At 35.6% G+C, this 27,838-nt stretch overlaps 1 protein-coding gene and 1 pseudogene across 1 annotated transcript in view; one reads left to right on the top strand and one right to left on the bottom strand.

Annotated features, from left to right (window-relative positions):
* Positions 1-3,648, bottom strand: part of LOC109389230 (AP-3 complex subunit sigma-1 pseudogene) — a 29,469-nt pseudogene extending 25,821 nt beyond the window's left edge.
* Positions 1-27,838, top strand: part of STAG1 (STAG1 cohesin complex component) — a 392,478-nt gene that overhangs the window by 57,766 nt on the left and 306,874 nt on the right. The gene's annotated exons all lie outside the window — the stretch shown is intronic.

Below are 27,838 nucleotides of genomic sequence, written 5' to 3'. Positions count from 1 at the left end.
AGCTCGTGCTCTTAACCAACAGAGCCACTCTGCCGGCCCTCATTATTTCTTGATTTATCAACTTCAGGTAGCATCTATTATCTGAGTGTTCTGAAAGATAAGGGAATTGGTGTATTCTAACGTTCCTTTTGTTTTTCCTCCCCATCTTTAATTTTTGTTAACTAGTCATATTATTTGTCAAGGCTTTGTTTATACCCCTATATCTATAATTTAGACTGTGTTTCAACTGTAAATTGTTTTTAAAAATTGAAAGTCAGCATTAGCACTTGCTGTATTATAATTACATAAATGTAATTAGTCTTGAACCAAGTGATTTGGTTGACACTATAAGGGGAATGTAATTCCGTGTATCTTAGTTCTGCCAAGGAAAGTTTTCAAATTAGATTCCAGATGCCCAATTGTTTCTGTTTTTTGTGCTTATGTTCTCTTCTGTTGTTAAGAACACAAGGCACACTATAGGCATACATTGTTTTATTGTGCTTTGCTTTATTGTGCTTCACAGATGTTGTGTTTTTTTTACAAATTGAAGGTAAGACATTCCAACTGCTAAGTCAAAAGACTGTGACTCATTTTATTGTAATACTTGCTTTATTGCTGTGGTCTGGAACCGAACCTGCAATATCTCTGAGATATGCTTGCTTGTACTTGGGTTGAAATCCAGCATCAACAGTTATTGGTAATGTGATCTTGAGCAGGTTACTTAAGTTCTCTGTGCTTAAAGACGTCTGATCTGCAAAATTTGTGTAGCAGTTTTTATATTAGTTTTCTATTGCCATTGTAATCAATTACTACAATTAAGCATGTTATAGATTTTATTGATCAGAAATTCAGTGGGCTAGGCTGAGTCTTTGTGTAGTCTCATAAGGTCAAAATCTATTGACTGGACTAGTTCCTTTCTGGAGGCTTTAGGAAGGAAACCGTTTCCTTGATCATTCTTATTGTTGGCAGAATTAATTTCCTAGTGGTTGTAGTACTGAGGTCCCATTTCCTTGCTGGTTGTTGAGTTGGGGGAGGTGAGTCATTCTCAGCTTCTAGAGGCCACTTACTATATATTCTTTGGTTTATAAACGGTATTATTTATCTCAGAACCAGCAATGGAGGGTCAAGTTCCTCTCATGCTTCAAATGCCTTCCGCTGATCCTTGGTCTTCTGCCTTCCTCTTTCACTTTTAAGTACCCATGTGTACAACATTTGGACCTACTTGTATAATCTACAGCAATACTCCTATTTTAAAGTTCCTAACTCTTGCTATATAGTGAGACGTACACAGGAGACACACAGGGAGTGAAGATCATGGTGGAGGTGCAAAATCTGGCCTACCACAGTCCTCCCTCTGGCCTCTGTGGTCCATACCCATCTAACATACAAAAGACATTCACCTCATCCCAAGATCTCCAAAGGTCTCATCCCCTTACAGTATCAATTCAAAGTTCACAATCTTATTATCAGCTCAAGTCCCACATCAAGTCTCAAGTATTGAAATCATCTAAATCAAGTATGGGTGAAGCCTTCTATCTGTGGACCTGTGAAACTAAAGAAGCAAGTTATTGCCTCCAAAAATACAATGGTGGGGACAGGCTTAAGATGCCAGTTATAGACATTTTGGTTCAGAAAGGAAGAAAATAGAAAAAAAGAGTCACAAGTTCCAAAAAATTTCTATAATTAGCCGGGGGAACACGACTAGATTTCTTTCATTTAAAAATTTTTAAAATTTATTTGTTTCAATTATAGTTGACACACAATATTATAGTTTCAAGTGTACAGCATGGTGATCAGGCACTTGTATAACCTAGGAAGTGATCACCTGATAAGGGAACATGACTAGTTTTTAAAAGCCTGGGAATAATCCTCTGTGGTTAGCAGCTTTACCCTCTGGGCTTGCATCTCTGCCTTCTCTTTGGTTATTTGTTGTTGTTTGTTTTTTTCATCTTTTAACTCAGGTTTGGTAATTATTGGTTGTTTATTGATACTTATGAAAGAAAGATTAAGTTGGTGAGGTTAGGTAACTGAAATGAGGTTCTCTGCGATAGGTTTGTTTTATTCATAGGTCTCTCCCTAGACTGTGGCATGTGGTAGGCTTCCTTCTTTACTGTAGGGCAGGAGTCAACTTTTGAGGCGGGCCGCGAGGGGTCAGCAAACTGCGGCTCGTGAGCCACATGTGGCTCTGAAGTAAAATTGAAAATGAAAATAAAACTATCATAGTTTCATTTATAAAAATTTTAAAGGATATTATTCACATAATGGTGATTATGTAAAAATATATTTATGGCTCTCAAATAATTTTTAAATTGTTGTGAGGGACAGGATTGACTCTTCCAGGGGTCAGCAAACTTTTGAGATGGAATGTACCCAAAGAGCCACATGTGGCTTGCGAGCCACAGTTTACAGACCCTTGCTTCAGGGCATGTATTGTCAAAGGGGTAAAAATTGGTAATGGGGGTAATAAAAAGTTGCCCTTTTTATATATAAGCCACAAATATACATATAGTATACAAACAGATACACAGTATACCTGTGGTACTAAAATTTCATGGGGGGAGTAATTAGGGGGAAAATGTCTAATAAAACTCTTTGGGATGGGGGTGATAATGGAAAGAAAGGTGAGGAAATAGTGCTCTGAGGTGTATGGTTGAGGAGGAAGCCGACTAAGTACCCACAATTGCCAAACCTAATTATGGCTTATCTGGGGAGTGGAATGCTTTAGTGTTTCAAGTGCCGCTCTGCTTTTCTTTCAGGTCTCAACAACCTCCCCTAGGAGACCTCCACAGATCTGTACACTTTATTTAGAGCAGTAGCTTTCTAACTTTAAAAACTATGATCTATAGTATAAAATGTTTTACATTGTAACCTAGTACCTACACACATATGAATTTATAAATACATAACCTAGCAAAAGTTCTATGAAACAGTACATACCCTCACTTTGTATTTTCTGTTCGTTTTAGGTCATTGAAAATTGCTAGTGTAGCCCATCAAAATTATTTCAAACCTATATAGCTTGACGAACACTTTAGACTAGTACCTGGCTTTAATCCTGAGACTGACAGCTATTGTTCTCTGCTCTTTTCTCTTTAATCAGGGAGTGGAGAGAGGCCTAGTTGACTAAGTCATTCGGAATACAGCTCTTTAATTACTGATATATATTCTGGATGATGTATTACCCCCACTTTCTGCTCTTTGTATTTTAAGTTTGGAGCCTCTCTTTGGCTTCTTTGAAAAGACCCAAACTGCTATCTTGGTTGCAATATCCTTTGCTCACTTTTTTGTAATCTGATCTCATTTGTTTTATGTTTTCCAGGTGTCACCCAAAATTTTTGATTTGATGATGGGAAGCTTTTTTCTCCTACATTTATGATTTGATTTCTTTTCTTTCTGAGTTTGTTTAAAAACAAAACAAGTTTCTGTCATTACTTGAAGACCAGGAGTGGGAGAAAAAGCACATTTGTGTGCTCAGTCTGCCATTTTGAATTGGAACTCCTATAGTTTAATAGTCCTAAAGTGTTATTTTTATTGGTGGTTTCCAATTTTTCTAAAAGTTTATTATTGCTAAATCTGCATGCATAGCCATGATTATTTTTTGTGAATGATTATAACATGTTGACTGCCTGTGTGACATATGTACTTACCTGTAAAATCGTTAATTCCCATTTTTAGTGTTGCTAATTGATTGGTTGGGTCATGGCTAAGAATGAGGTTGTCTCTGGTGAAGTTGTCAGAGGTTTTCAAATTCCAATTCTGCCACTTATTAGCTGTGTACCTTTGGGCAAATTACCTCATTTCTCTCTACCTGTTTGCTTATTCTAAAGCAGAGATAGTAGTACAGTAAGTCCTCACTTAATTTGTCAATAGATTCTTGGAAACTGTGACTTTAAATGAAATGATGTACAAAGAACCAGTTTTACCATAGGCTAATTGATATAAACGAGTTAGTTTCTTATGGCATATTTCTGATCACAGAAACATCACCAAACTTCTAAATAAAGACCCCCAAACACTTCTAATATTAAACATTAAGATAAATGTGAGCTATACATACATTTAAGAAAGATAATATAAACAAGTAAGATCCTTCTTTTCCAGCCCACTTATTCCAGTTCAGGGTCTTGGGTGGCCAGAGCCTATCCTGGCAGCTCAGGGAAGAAGTGGGAACCAACCCTGGCTAGGACACCCATCACAGGAGGCACTCACACACACACCCACATTCACTCATACTGGGGTAATTTAGACATGCCAGTTCACCTAACGTGCACATCTTTTGGATGTGGGAGGAAACCGGAGTACCTGGAAAATACCCACGGAGACATGGGGAGAACGTGTAAACCCCACACAGACATTGGACCCAACCAGAAATCGATATTTTTTCTCTCAACAACATTATAACGAAACAACATTAAATGAAACAATGTTATTTGAAGAGAGTACCTGCTTTACCTACTTCATAGGATTGTGAGAATTAAATGTTAGGGCATGCAAAGAAAGCTCTTAAGAAAGTGCTTGGCATGTAGCAAGCATTTAATAACTGTTATTTGTCTATATCACTGTCATAACTATCCATCCATGCCCTTTTGCTTAAAAAGAAAAAAAACACATGTTATTTTTTTAAATTTTTTTTAGCAGAGCCATCCTGCCACCTGTTGGCAGCTCAGCGGCTGCTCAGCTTGGGCTGGGACTCAAACCGCTGTTGCTCCGAGCTCAAACTCTTGAGTGAGCTCTTAACCAACTGAGCCACTAGGCCGGCCCCTATTTTTTATCTTCTTGAATAGTTTTTATCTGGACTTCATTGTTGAACCAAGTTGCTCTTATTTTTGGTCTGTTTTTAACCTACTTGATTTTTACTTCAAATAATGAATTTTTGTTTTGTTGGAATTAAGCTGGGAAATTGGCATAGCTTAAACTATGGAGAGAAAGGGTATGAAGGGACTAGAGAAACATTAGTTTGTTGGGATGAACAGTTGTATTCACTTACTCGTACATGGGCTTTGTGAATAATAGTTAAGGGTAAGGGATATAGAATCAGATTGAGTTACAACATTGATTCCACAACTTAATGGCTCTGTGGCTTTGGGCAAGTTACTTAACTTTTCTGTTCCTTGTTTCTCCATCTGTAAAGTGGTGATAGGAGATTCATGTGAAGATCCCATGAATTAACGTATAAGTTGCTTGGAAGTGCTTAGCTGTTAGTAGTAGTAATACTGTGCTGGGATTTTGAATTCAGGGTTTGATGATGATCAGAATTTGTGTAAGTAACTATAAGGAATAGAGAGTTGAAATAAAGGGTGAGATTTTTATATTGAAAGGAGAAGTGTAGTACGTTTTTCACTATTTAGAGATGGAATAGCATTTGGGACTAAGGAATTATCTAGATTACTGAATACTGCATTAATACAATAATGCTTCAATCATTAGGCCTTCTAGGATTCTGAGGTGTTTGGGACCACGTCTATTTATTACTATGGTGACTTGTTGCTAGTTCTGTCAACGGCGATTAAAAAGTTTCTCTTTCATCTTTGTTATACCATATTTTCTGAATTTTCACTATAGTAGTTAACAGTAGTTAGTTCCCAGTTTTTAAAAATCTTTCCTTGAAATTGTACAAAATTGAAAAGTAAAATATGTACAGAACAGAATCTAATGTCACAATATATAGTTTCTTTCTAGAGTATGTTACTCAAAATTTTTCTTTTCAGTTTTTTGAGTATTAAAGTATGGTTACTAGTAATTTCAGTATGTTTTATCTTCTTATCCTATTTGTAGTGATTTTTTTCCTGATCAAGAAACACTTTGAGTAATACTTCTTATGCATTCTGTTTATTTAAATGAGTTACATGTTTGGGTATAGTTTTAGAAATAGATTTTTTAAGACTGATAAATTTTGTTTTCTCTTTTTTCCTTTAATAATGGATATTATCAATTTTGAAATTATTTTTTAGAGACAGGTTTGTTTTTGAGAGTTTCTTCTTTCAGAATTGCATACTGTTCAAATGACTTCACTGCTTAACTCTGGCTATCTGTGCATCTGTTTTCCCAGGAAAGCCTTTGAAGAAGAGATGTCTATCTCTGATGAATTGTCAAAAGAATAATTTTTCTCGAAAACCGTAGATTGTCTTTTGTATTAACTGTTTGCACATTTTTTCATTGTCTGTGAAGTGTGTGTGTCATACACACACAGGTCATGTATGTTGAAACATTTTAGTCTACCACATTTAGGGCCAACTTTTTCATTAGTAAAATTGCATGAAAATTTGGCAGTTTATTACAGCATATGTTCATTCATTATCCTGATGGTCCATTGCTAAATGTAGTCCTGAGTATTCTTTCCTTTACTATATCAATTTTTGTTGTATTACTAAACATGGTATACAACTATTATATGTTAATTATAGGCTTGATTTTGAAATTTACAGACCAAAATAGCACTTATATCAAATACCCCTTTTATTATGGAGTAGATGCCCTTTTAAGGTAGTTGAGTTTTTTGTTTCATTTGGATAATGAGCTGTGTTGAGCTTTGGTTGTTAATTGATAGATGTAGTATCTTCTCTCTCAGAGCTTTTAAAATGCATAACACGTATTTCAGAAAGCAGCTGTTGCTATGGCAACTCTCGGGTCACTTGCAGCTCAGCTTACATGATTGGCTGTTAATGGAGTCTAATATGCTTGAGAAGAGAATTGAGCAAATGAAAGAGGGTTTTGAAGGAATCCTTTTAAACCTCTTTAAGTTTAACAGAGCAGCACACAAAAATTTAACACATATTACTGTTACACAATCTTACTAGAAGTAGTTTTATAAATAATGAAAGTGAGACAGGACAAATTTTTGGAAAAAAATAATTTTCCAACCTCTGAGAATATAGGAAGCTTGTGTTGTCACTTTTCCTTCATTTTACTACTGTTTAAAGGAATACTCTCACAGCTGTTAGTGACATTCTGTATTCTACGTTCTATAGCATCTACCTCAGAGGAGTTAAATAGATGGAGACATGGGAAGGTTGTTAATTGTGCAGGGTTAGAAAGAATGGTAAAACCAGGAATAATGTCTAAATTTACTCTGGTTACGTGAGTTAGATTAGAGTCTGCTCTCATTTGAATTCTTAAGTTAGTCCCATGAACCTGCCTTTGTCTTAGGGGCATGTAAATGGTGTGAAAAGGAAGGTGGCGGTGTGTATTTTGGATTTTGAGGCCTGTAAAGTGAGTAAAATCAAATTTAATTAAGAACTGCCCTAATAAAAATTAATTCAGAGTCATGCAGAATGGCACAGGAATATCTGTCTCGAAATGATGGAGTTTTTATCAATATCTGCATACCACCACTTTTGTAACTATTGTGCTAGAGTGAGGGTAGTTTTACTAATTTACCAAATATAACTAGACTATGTGGAATTTAAAATTCAGATAAAATGTATTAAAATAATACATTAACTTCAACTTAGAAGTGATTTCTTTTTGTAAAACCAACTCAGCTTGTTAGTTCAGCAAGTATAGGAAATAGGAGTAAGACCATGCAGCTTATTTTAAGTACATGCTGTTTCTACTTTATGTTATGGCGGTGATGTTAAAATTGATACACTAAGTTATAGTTATGTTAGTATGTATAGTTATATTAGATTTTATTTTGCTAGCAGAAATAACTAGTGATAAAATATTAATTAGTACTTACTGGCACCCTAAATTACCTTTCATTTATTATTTCCTTTATTAAAATACTAAAAAATAACTTCTCATAATAGACTACATAGAAATGTAGGGTCCCCCCCATTACTTTTTTGACAGAACACTTTAGAAATTCAATAAATGTCTTCTAAACACTAAAACCTGTAAGTCTGTTATCAGTATGACCTTTGGAAATAATTTTTTCTTGAACTTATCTCGTGTTGTTTGCCTGTTGCTAGCACCATGGTTGAGTTTCTTAACATCTCCTGCCAGTATTATAGTAGCTTTATAATTGGTTTCCTTGTATTTAGGCTTTAATTCCTCTAGTCTTTCCTATACCTGCCTCAAATTAATACTTATAAAATATAACTTAATTTGACAAAATAAAGTGCTATCTCTGATATAATTTCATCTGTAAATATTTTGTGCATCCATAAAAGATAATAACTTTAAGAAATATTAAGTCATCAATAATTTCATACCAAAATATTTCCTAGTGAATTTTTTTGAAAGAATAGTTTCAATAGAGAAATGGGGCTAAAATAAGATTTTTCCTTTTAAACTAGAGGAGGGAATGAGAAATGAGGAGGTAGAAGCGCTGAATATAGCTGCTTTTCTAGGAAGGAAAATGGAGTGTGGTACCTAGTGAGGATAGGAGCTACAATTTTTATGTTTTAAGTGATAAGAGGGTACACTTGAGTGGTTTGTAGGCTTATGGAAAGAGCTAGTAGAGAATGAAATATTGACATGGGGGATGGAGCAAGAACAAGAAGAAAGGCACCTTATTTTCTGAGGTAGTTTTGAAGGACAAAGAATGGGGGAGAGGCAGAAAGTTGAGCAGATAGTTCATTACTGGTGACCTCTTTTTTTTTAAATGAACTTCAGGGAGGGGGAATTTGGCCATAGAAAAGGGTCTTAAGGTTAGTGAAAATTTAGAATACTTATTGAAGACAGTGGGAGAGAGAGCCTACCATGGACAAATAAAAAATTGCTACAGTGTAATTAAGAGTCCACCTGAAATTGGAGACCAAAATTTAGAGTGGTATCAATTTTCATGTCTCTATGATCCTTTCTCCAACACTGTTCAATAGTTTGGATGTTTAAGAGAAGATAGTTTGGGGCCGGCTGAGTGGCGCGTTGGTTAAGAACTGGCTTGGGATGCCAGAGGACCCCAGTTCGGATCCCACATATGAGGGCCACAGTGACACTGCCATCTACAGCTAAGATGCTGAGCAACAGCTCAACCTGGAGCTGGGCTGCCGTGGGTCGCCAGCGACGGCGTGGGCTGCGGTCCCCTGCTGCAGTGGGCTACCATGGGCTACCATGTGTGGCCGGCAGCCAGTGTGAACAGCCAGCAGCCACCGTGAGCAGCCGTCCAGAAGCCGGCAACTGATCTGCCTCGCCTGGGAAGAGCGCAATGATGGTGCCAGCTTGGGCCAGTGAGGCGACGTCCTCCACAACTAGACTGAAGAACAAAACGACAGCAACTTGTCTGTTCCCCTTCCCCCGATTCCCCAATAAAATCTTAAAAAAAAAAAAGATTGGCCTTTTCACCAGATTATGTTTGGCCTTTTCACCAGATTATCCCAACTAAAACCTAGCTCTCCTGTAAGAATATTCTTTATAGCCCTTTTAGGGGTGGGGAGATAAAAGATGTAGCTTCCAGCAGTTAACAAGGGAGACTTTAGTATAATTTATTTTTGCCATTATATGCTTAAGTATTTTGGGAATTAATACAAAGCATCAGTTGTCTCAGACACTTATACATGGAATTACTCATATTATATAGATTTTAGTTAGTAGAGGTTTTGGTGTGGTTTCTAGAGTATCTAATAAGAGCATGAGCATATGACAAAAATGCTGCATGTTTGTAAGAAGTGAGACCTAAGAAATGAGTCTAGCAAACTGGTAATTAAATATAACAGTCTGTATTAAACCAAAACATTGTGTTAAACAGTCTGCAACAATGATAATATCCTAGAATTTCGTACTTCGTACAGTAGTTTTTGCACTTCGATTCCCTGAGTCACTACCATTGAAGGTACTGAGCATTGCAGTGGGAAACACTAGAGAAATAAAGAAGAGAAACCTGATCAGAGGTTTCTCTGGAGTACATTTAATCAAGATGATTGCCTGGGGCAGCTGGCAAGCATGGTTCTCCAGTGAGCAGTGATAAAACGGTATGGTTATGATTGTTCCGAGACTTTTATACATACACTTCACCTAACTTTCTTCTGCTCTACCCCTAATTTCACAGTGAGTGGGTTCTGAAAAGCCTTCTATTGGGGGAATACTCTAGACTGCTCTTCAACCTCTGCTAAAGTTTTTTTCTCCTCAAGTCAATTTTCTCCTAATTATGGAGGCACAGTATTTATTTAACAGTAAATATGCAACTATATAATCTATAGTTTCATATTATAGCAACACATTATCTTGACTTAGTCTTCAGTTATTAAGCTAATGTCCTTTGGAACTCAGTTTACTATTAGCAAATACTAATGGTGTGATTGTGGGCTATAAAAATTTAAATGATCCGAAATTGGAAATAGCATAATATAAAAAATAAATGTCTAACAATTTTTTTTTTAAGCTGAGCCATCCTGCCACCTGTTGGCAGCTCAGCGGCTGCTCAGCTCGGGCTGGGAATCGAACCGCTGTTGCGCAGAGCTCAAACTCTTGAGCGAGCTCTTAACCAACTGAGCCACTCGGCCGGCTCTTTAAATGTCTAACATTTCGATGTACAGAATTTGATAGCAGACTCTCTTAAAGTAAAAAAAAAAATTCTTTAACAATCACATTTCAAAGTTGATATGCCTAATAAATTGTAAATTGAACCATTGCCACATGTCCATATCACTTAAGTAAACAAACCCTTTCCCTCCATTGTCAAGAATAGTCACTCTGCTCCACCCTTCTACTTTGGCCATTACAGATACACATCCTTTAAGTCTTAGCCCAAATAGCAACCCCCTTAGGAAGTCTTTTTCTAAGAACCATTGTTTTAAAGTACTTTATCACCTCATATCACTTCTCACAATCGGAAATTGTCATGTTTATATCTTTAAGATTGTCTGATTCTATGAATTAGAAATACCAACTTCTTATAGACGATCTAATTCATTTAACACTGTTTAGCACTTATTTAGAACGTCACATAGAATATAGGAGCTCCTTAGTAAACATTTCTTAAAATGGTGTTGAATAAGTAACTGCTGAACAACACTTGTATGGAATAGAGAGGTATGGTGGAATGATTTGTGTTCCCCAAAAAGATAATGTTGAAGTCCTAACCACTGTACCTATGAATATGACCTTATTTGGAAACAGATGTAATTAAGTTAACAGGAGGTTAGCCTCAGTTAGGGTGGGCCCTAATTCAATATTACTGGTTTCCTTATAAGAAAACAGAGACACAGGGAGGAGAATGCCATGTACAGACACAGAGACACAGGGACACAGGGAAGACAGCTGTGTGAAGATGGAAGTAGAGATTGGAGTTTAATTGCTACAAACCAAGGAATGCCTGGGGCTCTTAGAAGCTGAAAGATCAGGCATGGAAGGATCCTCCCTTAGAGGCATCAGAAGAGAGCCTGGCCCTGCCAACATGTTGATTTTGGATTTTTAGCCTCCAGAACTGAGAGAATAAATTTCTTCTGTTTAAAGCCACCCAGTGTATGTTACTTTGTTATGGCAGCCCTAGGAAACTAATACAAGGAAGAGCTTTGCAAATGTAAAATATAAATACAAAGGATAAAAGGACAATTTACTCCCATTGCTGTAGCCTCTGGCTTTTAACATTCTTTGGTTAGTAACTTTCTTAATTGTATTGAGTATTGCATTTTGAGACATGTTAAAATATCATTGATTTCATTAGATGGTTTTTTTTTTCCACTGTAAGGATTTATTGAAATTCCATTTATTGCACAGTATCCAGGCCTTTGGAACGCTATGGGATATGCAAATAGTTTTAAGTGCAATTTGAGTGTAATGAATTAGAATAGTTATACTCTCAATCTTCAAGAGATATAGACTATATTGGGTAGGAGGAGGGGAGGGGGAACCTACACAGCACTGATGACCAGCTTTTGTAAGTGAATTATTAAGAATAAAGCTGAATATATGATATCAGAGGGGTAGTAGATTGGGGGAGGGGGGTTATCACTTTGTGAGGGTGTAAATGTCTAACTAGTAAATTGATTTGTACATCTGAAACTAATAGAAAAATTAAAAAAACTAAAATGATGTGATGACATCTGTCCAAAAAAAAAAAAAAAGGATAAAGCTGAAAGCAACAAAGGAACAAGATAAACAGAAACAAAAACTCATAGCCACAGACAACATTAATGGTTACCAGAGGGGAAGGGAGAAGGGTGGTGGTAGAAGAGGGAAAAGGGGATCAAATTTATGGTGATGAGAACAGACTGGGTGGTGAACACACAATGCAATATATAGATGATGTATTATAGAACTGTATACTTGATACCTATATAATTAACCAATGTCACCCCAATAAATTTAACAATAAAAAAATGAATGTCTCGAACCTTGGGGAGAAATTGGGAAGATCATTTGATAAAATACCTCACCTGTTTTTTTCCTTTATGTTCTTAGATTGTTTAATGAGTTGTATTTTAGTGTGCAATTTGGGAGTTAGTTTTACGTTTCTCCTTACCTCCTGAAATAATTTCAGTCTTTGATACAGTTGCAAAAATAATACAGAGGTGTCTCCTCTGTACTTGTCACCTAGCTTACCCACATGCCAATATCTTACATACCATAGCACAATTAACAAAACCAGAAAATTAATTGATACTATAGCCATACTATTAACTAATATGTAGAGTTGATGTCTATTTTCTGATCCAGGATTCAATCTAGGATTGCACATTATGTTTGTCATATGTCTCTTCTAAAGTGGTACACACAGTTCCTTAGCCTTTGATACTTTTGAAAAATACTGGCCAATTATTTTATAGAATGTCCCTCAGGGTTTATATCAGCGGTTCTCAACCTGTGGGTTGCGACCCCTTTGGGGATCAAACGACCCTTTTACAGGGGTCACCTAAGACCATTGGAAAACAAAAAGATATTTACATTACGATTCATAACAGAAGCAAAATTACAGTTATAGAGTAGAAACGAAAACAATTTTATGGTTGGGGGGTCACCACAACATGAGGAACTGTATGTATTAAGGGGTCGCGGCATTAGGAAGGTTGAGAACCGCTGGTTTATATGATTATCCTTATGATTAAATTCAGGTTTTTCTTTTTTGGCAAGAATACCACATAGCTGAAGTTGTACCCTTCTTTGTTTATCATACCAGGAGGCCTCTGTTGATATGTCTCATTATTAGTGATGTTAACTATTATCCCTTGGTTAATGAGAGTTCTTTCAGGTTTCTTTATTATAATATTACTGTTCTCCTTTTTGTGATTAATTAGTATCTTGTGGGGAGAGACTTTGAGACTATGCATATGTTACTTACTCTACTTGAGCATACCAGTTTTTTTGTTTTGTTTTGTTTTTTAAAGATTTTTATTGGGGAATTGGTGGGATGGGAAAAGTGCTGGGGAATTGGGGGAAGGGGAACAGACAAGTTGCTGTCGTTTTGTTCTTCAGTCTAGTTGTGGAGGACGTTGCTTCACTGGCCCAAGTTGGCACCATCATTGCACTCTTCCCCGGCGAGGCACATCAGTCGCCGGCTTCTGGACGGCCTCTCACTGCAGCTGCTGGCTGCTCACGCTGGCTGCTGGCTGCTCACGCTGGCTGCTGGCTACACACGGTAGCCCATGGCAACCCACTGCCACAGGGGCTGCAGCCTACGCCGTCGCCAGAGACTCACAGCAGCCCAGCTCCAGGTTGAGCTGTTGTTCAGCATCTTAGCTGTAGAGGGCAGTGTCACTGGCCCTCATATGTGGGATCCGAACCGGGGTCCTCTGGCGTCCCAAGCCAGTTCTTAACCATCGCGCCACTCAGCCGGCCCGAGCATACCAGTTTTAATATTCATTAATAATGCCTGCTTGAAAAAATTATGATGTTTATCAAGTGGTGATTTTTCTATTTCTATCATTTCTTCTACATTAATCTACTGTAAGGAAAAGCTTTTCCTTTGCCTCTATTTTTTCATTCAGTTTTTATATCATTATGGACTCTTAAATGATTGTCCTGTTCTATGGGTAATAATGTATTATCGTTCAGGTTTTTCTGATTATACCTATGTTTAAGATGTGAAGATTTTTCAGAATTTAAGATAAAATGTTACTTGATAGTAGAAAAATAGATTTTGAGAATTCACACATAGCTCTCCCTGGATTGAAAGTAGCAACACAAAATTAGATACTTTACTTATTTTTCAGTAAATAATATTTGTTGAGAATTTCCAGTTATAAAAGAACTTTTCCTAAACTAACCCACAAAGTAATAAACCCCTACAATTTTATATCTTTTATCTGGTTTGGACCACATTCTTTAAAGTTCATCTAGTCATAAGGATGTATTAAGAACCCATTTCATCCTGATCATGGTCCCACAGAATTTGTTTATTCACTTCTTCATGAAACTTAATAGGCACATATTCTTTACTCAAGAAACTTAGTCCACCTATTAAGGATTCTGTATTTTATCTGTCGTACTGAATTTTAAGTCCTTAAGAGCACACACCATAATTGAAGCATTTTTGGATACCAACATTGTCTAACATTGCCTTCCATTTAGTAAATTTTAAATACCAATGGAAGTATGGAATAGTGGGCATCAAAAGAAGATGGTCTTGGCTTTTTAAGATTGTGTGCTTTTCCCCGTTTGAAATTAAGCACTTAGAAAACAACTTTAGAATGTCTTCTGGAGACTACAGATTTATCCCTAGTCCAGAGAGCAGAAATGCACATGCTGCAGTGAGAAACATTTTTTTATGTTCTTGTTTCAAAATTAGTATTAGAGACCCAGTTTTGCAAATTAATATTTTACAAATGGAGTTAATAAAAGATGGATATAGTAATTATATAGACTTGAGCTATAAATTATGGGTGAAATTTTAATTTTTGTTTATGAAAGCTTAACAGATTGATATACTCACATATTTTAAAGGGAACTGAAAAAAATTGGTTGGCCTTTAGTGATAAATTCTTCACCGCATTAAAAAAACTTCACCATATGTGTTTTTGTTAAATTTCATAATTTTTTTCTAAGGACTATATGCTAAGGTAATGTTTGTGTCCACACTTTTGGAATAATTTTTATATGAAAATTATAGGGCTATACAAACATTATTTTGATAAGGTTGTTTTTTTGTAGAAGGCATTTTCTGATAAGTATTTTTATTTTTATTTTTATTTTATTTTATTTTAGCTGAGCCATCCTGCCACCTGTTGGCAGCTCAGCAGCAGCTCAGTTCAGGCCGTGACTCGGGCTGTGACTCGAACCGCTGTTGCTCAGAGCTCAGACTCTTGAGCGAACTCTTAACCAACTGAGCCAGTGGGCTGGCCCAAGTGTTTTTATTTTTTCAGAAACTTGTAAACAGATGTTTGCTTTAGGCAAAGGACATAAGTTGGAATACGTTTATTGTTCCCCATGTGCAGTCATTGAACTGATGATATAGTTTTCTTAATGAAGCTGTTTTCGGACAGTTCTTATTTGTATGAGTAGGTATATCCATTAGGAAAATATTTACAATGATGTAAATTTTAGCTGGGAAAAGTTAAGTGGTGGTATTTGAAATTTGGAAAAACATTAATTTTTAAAAATCACAATGCATTTTTCATATAAAACACACAGAACCATAAATTCCTGTAATTTTGACAGGTCTGTCGTTTTCCTATTTGCAAGCAAGCATTCTCTCAAGTATTTAGTGCAGGCAGATTTAATATAGGCAACTTAATTTCCTTGTTAGCTATTTTAAAGGCTGATGGCATTTTTAATGCTCTTTAAATTTGAAGCAGGCCAATCAATAACATTTATTTGTGATCAGTGAGTGGTATGATTTAATATGGTGTAAGAATATTTTGGAGGGCTTTATGTTTAAATAAATTCATTTAAACTAAAATTTTCCTCTTAAAAATGTTAATGAATACATATCTGTGATGGTTTCTTAAATTTTGATTAAGTTAGATTAACAATAGAGATTTGAGGGAATGTCTTGACTGGCACAAATACCACATACTGTTGTAAATCCCTGCAATCTTTGAACTTCCATTGTTTCTAACCTGCTCTGGTCCCCATACAGTACTTTACATTCAATTATTTTCTCTTGATTCCACCTTGGTTTTATAATTTTATTCCTGTTTGTTAGATGTGTTATTTTTGCACCTGACTTCTGATTCTGATCCACATCAAAGCTCTAGATTGGAGATTGTTTTGCTTTTTTCACATGGCACATCTACCCAAGTTGGACACTGAAACTCAATGTATTTCCTCGACAAGGTGGAATGAAAGCTTATAAATGTGAGACCTAACTGCCTAGATTTCAAGAAGGTTGGAGCTTTCCAGGTTGTTTCAGAAAGAGTGGGGTATAAGGCAAGAGGTAGTATGTGCACATCACAGAAGCAGAAGATAGTTGGTTTTTTAAGAGAAGTAAAAAACACTTTGGAATAAGAGTAGAGTGATTGAGAGAAGTAGTGAAGGATAAGATTACCACTGGAGAACTTTAAGGTTCTAGGTGCCATTTCATGGTGTTGGGGTATAGAAGAAGATAAAGTCACGGGAGTACTGAAAATAAAGAAAAAATGTGACTAGATATGGAGACGATGTGGAGGCAGCATTTGGGGAAAGAGGTTGAATATAATGGAATAGCATTTTCAGAGTTAATGTGGAAAGTTTTGGGAGAGATTGGTCAGTACAAAAATATTCAAAGCTCTCTTCATGTGAGAGTCTTATTTTGGCTTGTCATTTTCCTTTAGTCCAGGGATATTCATCTGTGTTGTGGGATTGTATGTGTGTGTAGGTTATTTGTGGGGGCTTTTCCAAACTGAACCCCCTCCATTTTGGTAAACCCTACTCCTTCATCTCATCTCCTAATTCCTGCTTGGCTTCCCACCTTTCCTCCACCAGTTTTAAGTGTCACTGCTAAATGAGTCATGGTTACTGAGAATGTAACTCACAACTGTTTTTGTTTTTTAAACTGCTAACCTCTGTAGTTCGTTAATTCTGGGAGTTTTCCTAATGTTAGATTTTTCATCCTCTTCTTTTATACGTACACACACACACACACACACACACACACACACACACACTTAGTAAATGTTTATTAATCAGTCATTGATGATATAGCAATGAAAGAAAGGACAGAAAATACTTGCCCTCACAGAGCTTTATATTTTTAATCTCCTTCCTGTAGCTAGGAGTTGATTCTTATTGAAGAGTTACAAGCATTCTTCCAATTACTCCTCCCAACAACCATATGAAGTATGTATGGTTCTTTGTTTATTAGTCCTGTTTGGGAGATGGGAATCATGAGGCATAGTGGGTTACGAAGTTTGAAAACATCCATTCTAAGAGCCTAGAAATCTGGCTTTAGAGCCCCAACTCTTAAACCATTCTGCTATATTTTCTTTTGATTTTAAGATTGTTACTCAGTAATGCTAAGAAGGAGGATAGTTTTTTATAATATATTATTAGAAGAGAAAGAGCAAAATAATGAGCAACTTGGTGTTACCAGTGAACATTTAATCTGTCCCATTGAGCATGTAATTCAGTGTTGGCGTAAATTATTCTTTTGCCTATTTAATATTTGAGACTTTCTAGATTAATGTTTTCAAAAGTTTACTACTTCCTATTTCTTGTGTCTTAATGTTGCCTATTTCCTATTTTGGCCATCTTGTAATGTGAGTCTCTAGCTTGGAGGACCTAATTCTACTTTGGCATTCATTTTATTCACTAAAAGAGCTAGAAAGTGTTCCTCATCTATGTGATGAATTTTACTGGGAAGAGAGGTTTGGAACTTTTGTTTTCTTGATAGAGTGAATTCTCTATAATGTGAAGTATATATTAATTTAGTATTATACTGTTTTTTTGTCTTATTATCCTTTATTTGATATCATAAACAGGTAACAGAATTATAATTCTAGCAAAACTAGTGAATATATTGTATGTAGTTACAGAGTACTACTTATTGAGAGTATTGAAAAGGAGTTTTAGGAATAATATCATTGTCATTTTAATAGTTGCTTTGCTTAGCAAATCATATGGCAACCTCCACCCCCCACCACCTATATGTGTGTACATTCACTGCTAAAAGATTCTTAAGACAACTCATATAAAATTTAGAAGTGATAAAAAGGAGCCTGAATTAATGAGACTATTATATGTCTTTACCTAGAGAGTAAATTCCTCTGATTAAAGAATAGGATCTTGTATTTCACAGATGACGTTGCATGTAATTGGAAATAAACTGTGCTTCAGATGTTGCTCTTTAACCCTTGTTCTTGATTCAGTTAATAAGCATTTATAAAACAGGGTGTTATCCTAGGAAATGAAGAGACTAGCAGTTATAGTCTGCATTTTATTTTTCTTCCTCATCATTTGTGGCAAAGTGCATGGTAAACAGACGGGGCATTGTGCCTCTGTTTCTGTGTGTATACATACATTCTTACCCTTGCATGCTTAAAACCACACAAGATCATAAAATTGTCTAGGGAAAAAGAAAAGTTATAAGGACATAAATTATCTGCTGAAAACCTTGATCTGCAGATAAATTATTGTTTTTTTGAAAATTTTGATTTTTAAGACCAGTTTTAGAATCACAGCAAAATTGAACAGAAGATATGGAGACTTCCCATATATCCCTTGCTCCCACATACATACAGCCTTCCCCACTATGAACATCTCACACAAGAACAGTATATCTGTTCAGTTGATAAACCTACATTGACACATTGTAATTTCACTCAATGTTCATAGTTTACATTAGGGTTCACTCTTGCTGGTGTACATTCTATGGGTTTGGACAAATGTATTATAATGACATGTACTCATCATTTTAGTGTCATATAGAGTATTTTCACTGCCCTAAAAATCCTCTGTGCTCCACCTGTTCATCTTTCTCCCTTCTCCAGCCCCTGATCTTTGTACTGTCTCCACAGTTTTCCTTTCCCAGAATGTCATCTAGTTGGATGCATACAGTGTGTAGCTTTTCAGATTGGCCTTTCACTTAGTAATATGCATTTAAGGTTCCTCCATGTCTTTGCATGGCTTGATAGCTCATTTCTTTTTAATGCCAAGTAGTATTCCATTTTCTGGATATACCACAGTTTGTTTACATGTTCATCTACTGAAGGACATTTTGGTTGCTTTCAAGTTTTGGCAATTATGAATAAAGCTGCTATAAACATTTTTATGCAGGTTTTTGTGTGGATATAAGTCTTCATCTTCTTTGGGTAAATAGCAAGGAGTGTGATTGCCGGATCACATGCTAAGAGTATGTTTAGTTTTGTAAGTACCTCCCAAACTGTCTTCCAAAGTTGCTGTACCATTTTGCATTTCTCCCAACAATGTAAGAGAGTTCCTGTTGCTACACATCCTTGCTAACATTTGGTTTTGTTAATGTTGTGGATCTTTTACCATACTAATAGGTATCATTGTGTGTGTGTGTGTGTTTTTTTAGCTGAACCATCCTGCCACCTGTTGGCAGCTCAGTGGCAGCTCAGCTTGGGCCGGGAATCGAACCGGTGACCCTGTTGCTCAGAGCTCACACTCTTGAGCGAGCTCTTAACCAACTGAGCCACTTGGCCGGCTCAGCATCATTGTGTTTTTAATTTGCAGTTCCCTCATGCCATTATGTTGAGTATCTTTTTATATGCGTATATGCCATCTGTGTATTTTCTTTGGTGAGGTGTTGATTCAGGTCTTTTGCTCATATTTTAATCAGGTTGTTTGTTTTCTTATAGTTCAATTTTAAGAATTCTTGTTAAAGTGTTGTTTTGGATAACACTTGTAATGTTAGAAAGGCAAACATTTTTGTAAGTATTATTTCTCAACCTGACTTGTCATCTCATTTTCTTGACAGTCTTGCCGTGCAGAAGTTTTTAATTCTAATGAAGTCTAGTTTATCAGTTATGTTTTTCATAGCTTGTATCTTTGGTGGTGTATCTAAAAAGTCAACACCATACCCAACGTCACCTAGATTTTCTTCTGTAATCTTCTCAGCTTTATACTTTCGAGTTTATATGTAGGTCTTTGATTCATTTTGTGAAGAGTGTAAGATTTGTGTCTAGATGCTTTCTTTTTTTTATTTTTGGCATAGGGATGTCCATTTTTAGCACCATATGTTGAAGAGGCTGTCTTTTCTCCATTGTATCACTTTTGCTCCTTTGTCAAAGATCAGTTGAATGTATTTGTGTGGGTCTATCTGAATTGTCTATTTTGTTCCATTGAATGTTTGTCTGGTCTTATGCCAGTATCACATTGTCTTGAGTACTATATAGCTTTATAGTAAGTCTTGAAATCAGATAGTGTCAGTCTTCCAACTTTGTACTTCTCCTTTAATATTGTGTTGGACATTCTGGGTCTTTTGCCTTCCACAGTAAACTTTAGCATTAGTTAGTATAACTTGCTGGAATTTTGATTGGGATTGCATTGAATTTATAGATCAAGTTGTGAAGGACTGACATTTTGACAATATTGAGTCTTTCTATCCATGAATATGGACTAGCTCTCCATTTATTTAGTTATTGGATTTCTTTCATTACAGTTTTGTAGTTTTCCCTATATAGATCTTGTGCATATTTTGTTGGATTTATATCTAAGTATTTATTTGGGGAGGCACTAATGTAAATGGTATTATTTTAAATTTGAAATTTTACTTGTTCATTGTATATATATATATGAAAGTTATTGACATATATTAACTTTGTAGTCTGCAACCTTACTTTAATTGCTTATTCCAGGTTTTTCCCGCTCTGTTCTTTCAGATATTCTATGTAGACAATCACGTAATCTGCATTCAAGGAAAGTTTGATTTTTTTTCCCCTTCCCAGTGTGTATACCTTTAATAATCTTTTTATTCTTTTATTGTGTGAACATGGACTTCCAGTACATTGTTGAAAAGAAATGATGAGAGGAGACATCCTTGCTTTGTTCCTGGTCTTAGCAGGAAAGCTTGTATTTCCTCACCATTATGTATGTTGTTAGCTGTAGGATTTTTGTTATGTGTTTTTCAATAAAATAAATAGAGGAAGTTGCCCTCTATTTTAGTTTGCTGAGAGTTTTTTTAATGATGAAAAGGTGTTGGATTCTGTTAAATATTTTTCCTGCGTCTCAATATGACAATGTGATTTTTCTTTTTTTGTGTAAATTCTATCAGGTATGTCTTTAAGGAATTGGTACATTTCATCTAGGTTATCATATTTGTGGGCATAGTTAATGGTATTCTTTTATTATCTTCTTTTTTAGAAATTTTATTGGGGAACAGTATGTTTTTCCAGGACCCATCAGCTTGAAGTCAAGTAGATGTTTAAGTCTAGTTGTGGAGGGCGCAGCTCAGCTCCAAGTCCAGTCGCCGTTTTCAATCTCATTGTGGGAGGTGCAGCCCACCATCCCATGTGGGAATCGAATTGGCATCCTTATTGTTCAGAGCACGCGCTGTAACCAACTGAGCTACTTGGCCGCCCCCTTTATTATCTTTTTAATGTCATGGGATTCTGTACTAATCATTACCTCTTTAATTTTGCATAGTAGTATTTTGTGTCTTCTCTTTTTTTCTTATCCTGGCTAGAGGTTTACTGATGTTTTGAACTTCTCAAAGAACTACTTTTTGGTTTCAGCCATTTTCTTTGTTGATTTACTCTTTTCAACTTCTTCGATTTGTGCTGTTGTTATTATTTCTTTTCTTCTGCTTACTTTCGATTTAATTTGTTCTTTTTCTAGTTTCCTAAGATGGAAGCTTAGATGATTGAGTTTAGGTTTTTTTTTTCTTTTCTCATGTATAGGTTGAATACTATAAATTTCTCCTTAAGCACTGTTTTTGCTGCAGCCTATATATTTTGGTAAGTTGTATTGTCATATTCAGTTAGTTTAAAATATTTAAAAATTTCTATTGAGATTTCCTCTTTGGCTCATGTGTTAATTAGAAGTATGTTGTTTAACCTCCAGGTGTTCTAGTTTAATTCCATTGTAGCCTGATTATTTGTATGAATATTTTTTCAAATTTGTTAAGGTATATTTTATGGGCCAGAATGTAGTCTACCTTGATGACTATTCCATGTGAGCTTGAGAAGAATGTGAATTATGCTGTTGTTGATGTTGTAGTCTATAGATGTCAATTATATCCAGTTGATGGATAGTTTTTTTGAGATGGGGCAGAGGGGGAGAAGGGGAGGGAGAGTGAGAGGGAGAGGCTGAGGGAGCTGGGAGAGAGAGAGGTTCTTTTAGGTAAAGTAAATTCAAAACTAAGATAATTCAGAAAGAATGGGGAGGATGAAATTAGCACAATCCCTATTATGTAGGCTCTGTCAGTAGATATTTAATGAATGTTAGATGTTCTCAGTAAAGAAGAATAAAAGCAAGTGGTTACAGAGTAATACCACTTACGGAAGGTGATCTATACAAATGCAATAGATGAATATGTGATTATAAGATTGCTGGCATTGTAGGAATAATGTTAGGATGGTTTATGAAAAATATACTGAGTAAAAACAAGATTTTTAAAGTTGTGATTAAAACAAAAATAAAGATTAAAGGATGGTATAATGTTAAGTGAAAGATTGGGATTCATTTATTTGTATTTTCCACCAAGGGAAATATTTTTAAAGCTTCGGAGGTTATACAAAGCAAAATGTACAGATTTCTCAGATAAAGTTGGATGCGCTTAATAAAATAAAAGACTCAATTAAAACGGTGAGTGGAGAATAGCAATGCATCACATTATTTTACTTAAGCAAAATATCCATGAATTGAGATTTTCAAAATCTTGCAAATGTCTTGAAACCATCATTAGACATGTTGGTATATGATCCAGAAGCCTGGCAATTAGAGACAGGCTAAATTTCCACAACATATTTTAAATACATTTATGATATAAATATCAAGAAATAATAATTAAAACAAATGAGGCAGAATGTCCACAATGCTTTTCTGGGTGAAGAAATATAAATTGCATATAAGTATGTAAAACATTGCGTTTTTTGGTGTTTCTTGTATAAACTTGTGTAAGTTTGTATGTTTATAGGAATCAGATAATATAAGTCTTCTGATTTTGTTCTTTTCAAAATTGTTTTTGTTATTGTAGTTCCTTTTCTTTTCCATATTTATTTGAGAAGCATCTTAATATTTTCTGCAAAAGATCCTGGTTAGATTTAAAGGAAAAGTTTTAATTTGCATTTACCATTTGCCCTCCAAATTCTATTACACTGTCTCTGTAGTCAGTCCTCTTTTTCCCCAGCCTCTAACAGCTAGTGATCTGTTTTTTGTCTCAGTACTTTTCCAGAATGTCTCATAAATGGAATTACACAGTACATATGTAGTCTGTGCACTTGCGATTTATTAATATTGTGGCATGTACCAATTGTCCATTTCTTTTAATTGTTGAATAGTATTCCGCTATATGGATGTACCATAGTATATTTATCCAGTTATTTACTTAAAGACATTTTGGGAAATATTTCTAGTTTTTGATGAATATGAGTAAAATTTCTATAAACATGTTCGAGTACATATTTCGTATGAACATAAGCTTTCTTTTCACTTGGATAACTACCTAGGAATGACATTGCTTGGTCATGTGGTTAGTGTGTGTGAAACTTTTTAAGGAACTGCCAAACTTTTTAACAAAAGGATTGTGGTATTTTGCATTCCTTTCAGCCATGTATGGAGTTTCCCGTTGTTCTGACTCCTCACCAACACTTGACCTGGTCTTCTTAATTTTAGTCATTCTAATATGTTTGTAGTGGTATCTCATTGTGGTTCTAATTTCCATTTTCCTAATGGTAAAGAGCATCCATTGGAATATTTGTCACTTGTTTATCATTTTTGCTAAATTGTTCCAATCTTTCCCCAATTAAGAAAATATGAATTGTTTCCTTTCTTATTTTTGAATTTTGAGAGGTATTAATACAGTCTTACAAGTTCTCTTAAGTGATTTTTAAGTGTTTTCTCTTATTCTATGACTTGTCGTTTCATTCTCTCAAGAGTGTCTTTTGCAGAGAAAAAAGATGAAGTCCAGTTAATCTTTTGTTGGTGTTTTTCTTTTATGGATGATGCTTTTGGTGTCATATATAAGAACTGTTTTCCTAACCCAAGATGACAAAGATTTCCTTACACTTGTTATCTTCTATGTTTGTGATTATATCCATTCTAATGGGTGCAATTGGTATCACACTTTTTTTAAATTTGCATTTCTCTGATGACTAATGATGTTGAACATCTTTTTATGTGTGTGTTGGTCAATTATATATCTTCTTTGGAGAAGTATCTATTGAAGTCCTTTAACCATTTTTTGTCTTTTTTGTCTTGGTATTGTGGGGCTGTAAGAATATATATTCTGGATAGTAGTTTCTAGCCAGATACGTGCTATGCAGATAATTTCTTCCATTTCTTGAATTGCGTTTTCTCTCTGTTGATAGGGTCCTTTGATATACAAATTTTTGATTTTGATGAAGTCCAATGTACGTATGCTTTTGGTGCCATATCCAGGAAATCAGTGCCACATCCTATGCCATGAAGTTTTTGTGTTTTTTTTCCCCTCCTAATTTTTATGTTTTTATGGTTTTAGCTCTTACATTTAGTTGTTTTTAAATCCATTTTGAGTATGTGGTATAAGGTCAAGGTCCAACCAACTTCATTGTTTTGCCTGTGAATATCTACTTTTCCCAGCACCATTTGTTGAAAATACTGTCCTTACCCTCATGCATGCCCTTGGCACCTTTTCAAAATTCATTTGACCATGTATGTGAGGGTTTATTTCTAGGCTCTATTCCATTGGCCTATATGTTTGTCTTAATGCCAGTACCACACTCCTTTGATTACTGTTGCATTGTGGTAAATTTAAAATCAGGAAGTGTGAGATCTCCAACTTTGGTCTTCCTTGTCAAGTTTGTTTTGGCTTGTAAGGGCCCTTTCCTTGAGATTCCATAAGAATTTTGGATGGAATTTTCTGTTTCTGCAAAGAAATAATTGGGATTTTCATAGTGACTACATTGAATCAGTAGATTGTTTTGGATAGTATTGACATCTTAACAATAAGTCTTCCAGTCTGTAAACACAGATGTCTTTCCACTTATTGGTGTCTTTCATTTCTTTCAGCAATGTTTTGTAGTTTTCAGTATACAACCCTTTTTTTTTAAAAAGAATTTATTGGGGAATTGGGGGAGGGGAACAGCATTGGGGAATCAGGGAAGGGGAACAGACAAGTTGCTGTCCTTTTTGTTCTTCAGTCTAGTTGTGGAGCTGCCGGCTGCTCACGTCAGCTGCCGGCCACTCACAGGAGCTCATGGCAGCCCACTGCAGCAGTGGCTGCAGCCTACACTGATGCCAGCGACTCACAGCAGCCCAGCTCCAGGTCGAGTTGTTGTTCACCATCTTAGCTGTAGAGGGCACAGCGTCACTGGCCCACATGTGGAATCCGAACCAGGGCCCTGCTGCTCAGAGCTGGTGTCCCAAGCCAACTTTTAACCAACGTGCCACTTGGCCGGCCCAACCCTTTCATTTTGATTGTTTATTTTTAAGTATTTTATTCTTTTTTGATCCAGTGTAAATGGAATTTTCCTGTTCATTTCCTTTTTGGTTTGTTTATTGTTAATGTACAAAACAACTGATTTTTGTGTGTTCATTTCGTATCCTGTAGCAGGGATAAATTTGTTCTAATTAAAAAACAATTGATTTTTGTATGTTACCTTGCACCCTGCAATATTTCTCTACTAGTATTTTGTTGTTCATTTTTTGAAATTTTCTATATATAAAGCATTATGTCATCTGTGAATAGAGTGAGTTTTATTTCTTTTCCTATTTGGATGCAATTTGTCTCTTTGTTGCCTAATTGCTCTGGGTAGAACATACAATACTTTGTTGAAAGCTATGGTGAAAATGGACATTATTGTCTTTTTCCTGATTTTAGGGGGAAACTTTTATTTTAGTCTTTCACCATTGAATATAAAGTTACCTATGCATTTTTCATAAAAGCCCTTTATCATATTAAGAAAGTTCTCTTCTATTCCTACTCTTTTTAATGTTTTTTAATCATGAAAGAGTGTTTTGGCTCTTTGGTGTCCCTTGAGATTTTGTCAAATGCTTTTTGTCATAATTTGAGATGACCATGTGGTTCTTTTTTCTTTCTTTCTATTAATGTATCATATTACATTGATTTACTAATGTTGAGCCACTTTTGCATTTCTGGGATAAATTTCACTTGTCCATCGTATATATTACATTTAACATGTAGTTGGATTCTGTTTGCTAGTATTTTTAAAGAAATTTTGTGATTATATTTATAAGGGAAATTGGTCTGTAGTTGTCTCATGGTGTCTTTGTCTGGCATTTATAAAAAAGAAAGGCTCATCTCATAGATTCTGAGTTATGAAATCTTTTCTTCCTTGTGTATTTTTTTGGGAACAATTTGAACTATTTGTGTTATGTTTGTAAATGTCTGTAGAATTCACCAATGAAGCCATTTGGTTCTGGACTTCATTGTTGGGAGATTTTTGATAACTGATTCAATCTCTTTACATGCTGCATGTCTCTTCAGATTTTCTGGTTTTTTTCTTCTTTTTTTTTCTTAAGGCAGGTGTGGCAATTTGTGCATTTCTAGAAATTTGTCCCTTTAATATATATAGATTGTGTAATTTATTGGCACACAATTGTCCATCCTGTTCTCTTATAGTCTTTTTATTTCTGTAAAGGTCAATAGTAATATTCCTACCTTCATTTATGATTAAAGTTATTTGCATCTTCTGTCTTTTTTACTTAATCTGTCTAAAAGCTTGTCAATTTTGTTGATCTTGTCAAAGAACCAATTTCTAGTCTCAATTATCTCGTTTTTCTAGTCTCTATTTTGTATGTTCTAATTTTTATTATTGCCTTCTTTTTGCCACCTTTAGTTTTAGTTTGCGCTTCTTTTTCTTGTTCCTTAAGATGTAGTTACGTTATTGAATTAAGATGTTTCTTTCTTTCTTTTTTTTTTTTTTAGAAAAAAAATGTAGATGTTTACAGCAATCTCCAAGCACTGCTTTTGCCGCATCTTATAAATTTTGGTATACGTAGTGATTTTGTTTTCATTTCTCTCAAAGTATTCTGATTTCTCTTGTGAAAATTTTTTTTTCTTAAGATTTTTTTTTTAATTGGGGAATTGGGGGAGGGGAACAGTGTTGGGGAGTGGGGGAAGGGGAACAGACAAGTTGCTGTACTTTTGTTCTTCAGTCTAGTTGTGGAGGACGTTGCTTCACTGGCCCATGTTGGTATTATCATTGTGCTCTTCCTGGGTGAGGCAGATCGGTTGCCGGCCTGTGGAGAGAGCCGCTCACGGCAGCTCTTGGCAGCTCATTCCGGCTGTCGGCCCCTCACGCTGGCTGCCCACCACACACAGTAGCCCATGGCAGCCCACTGCAGCAGGGGTTGCAGCCTATGCCATCACCGGTGACTCCAGCCCAGCTCTAGGTCGAGCTGTCGTTCACCATCTTAGCTGTAGAGAGCAGTGTCACTGGCCTTAATGTGGGATACGAACTGGGGCCCTGCTGCTCAGAGCTGGCATCCCAGGCCAGTTCTTAACCAACGTGCCACTTGGCCGGCCCTTGTGAATTTTTTTTTATTCAATTATTTCAGAGTTTTTTGTGTAATTGCCACATATTTGTGAATTTCCAGTTTTTCTCTTGTTATTGATTTTTGTGCTTAAAGAAGATGCTTTCTATGATTTCAATCTTTTAAAATTTATTGAGACTTATTTGTGGCCTAATCAGCTATCCTGGAGAATGTTGCATATGTACTTAAGGAATGTGTATTCTGTTGTTGTGTAGAGTGTTCTAAACATGTCTGTTAGGTCTAGGTGGTTTATGGTGTTGTTCAAGTCCTTTTTTTATTTACTGATCTTCTATCTAGATATTCTGTGTTTTATTGAAATCATTATTATTGTAGCTGTATTTCTCCATTTAATTCTGTCAGTGTTTTAGATATTTTGGGACTCTGGTGTTTGGTGTATATATCTTTATGATTGTTAGACTTTCCTGATGAATTAACCATTTTTAACCAATATATTGCTCTTTGTGTCTTG

This window comes from Hipposideros armiger, unplaced genomic scaffold (genome assembly GCF_001890085.2).
Source record: "Hipposideros armiger isolate ML-2016 unplaced genomic scaffold, ASM189008v1 scaffold_226, whole genome shotgun sequence".
NCBI lineage: Eukaryota > Metazoa > Chordata > Mammalia > Chiroptera > Hipposideridae > Hipposideros > Hipposideros armiger.
This window is presented reverse-complemented; position numbering and strand designations above follow the sequence as displayed.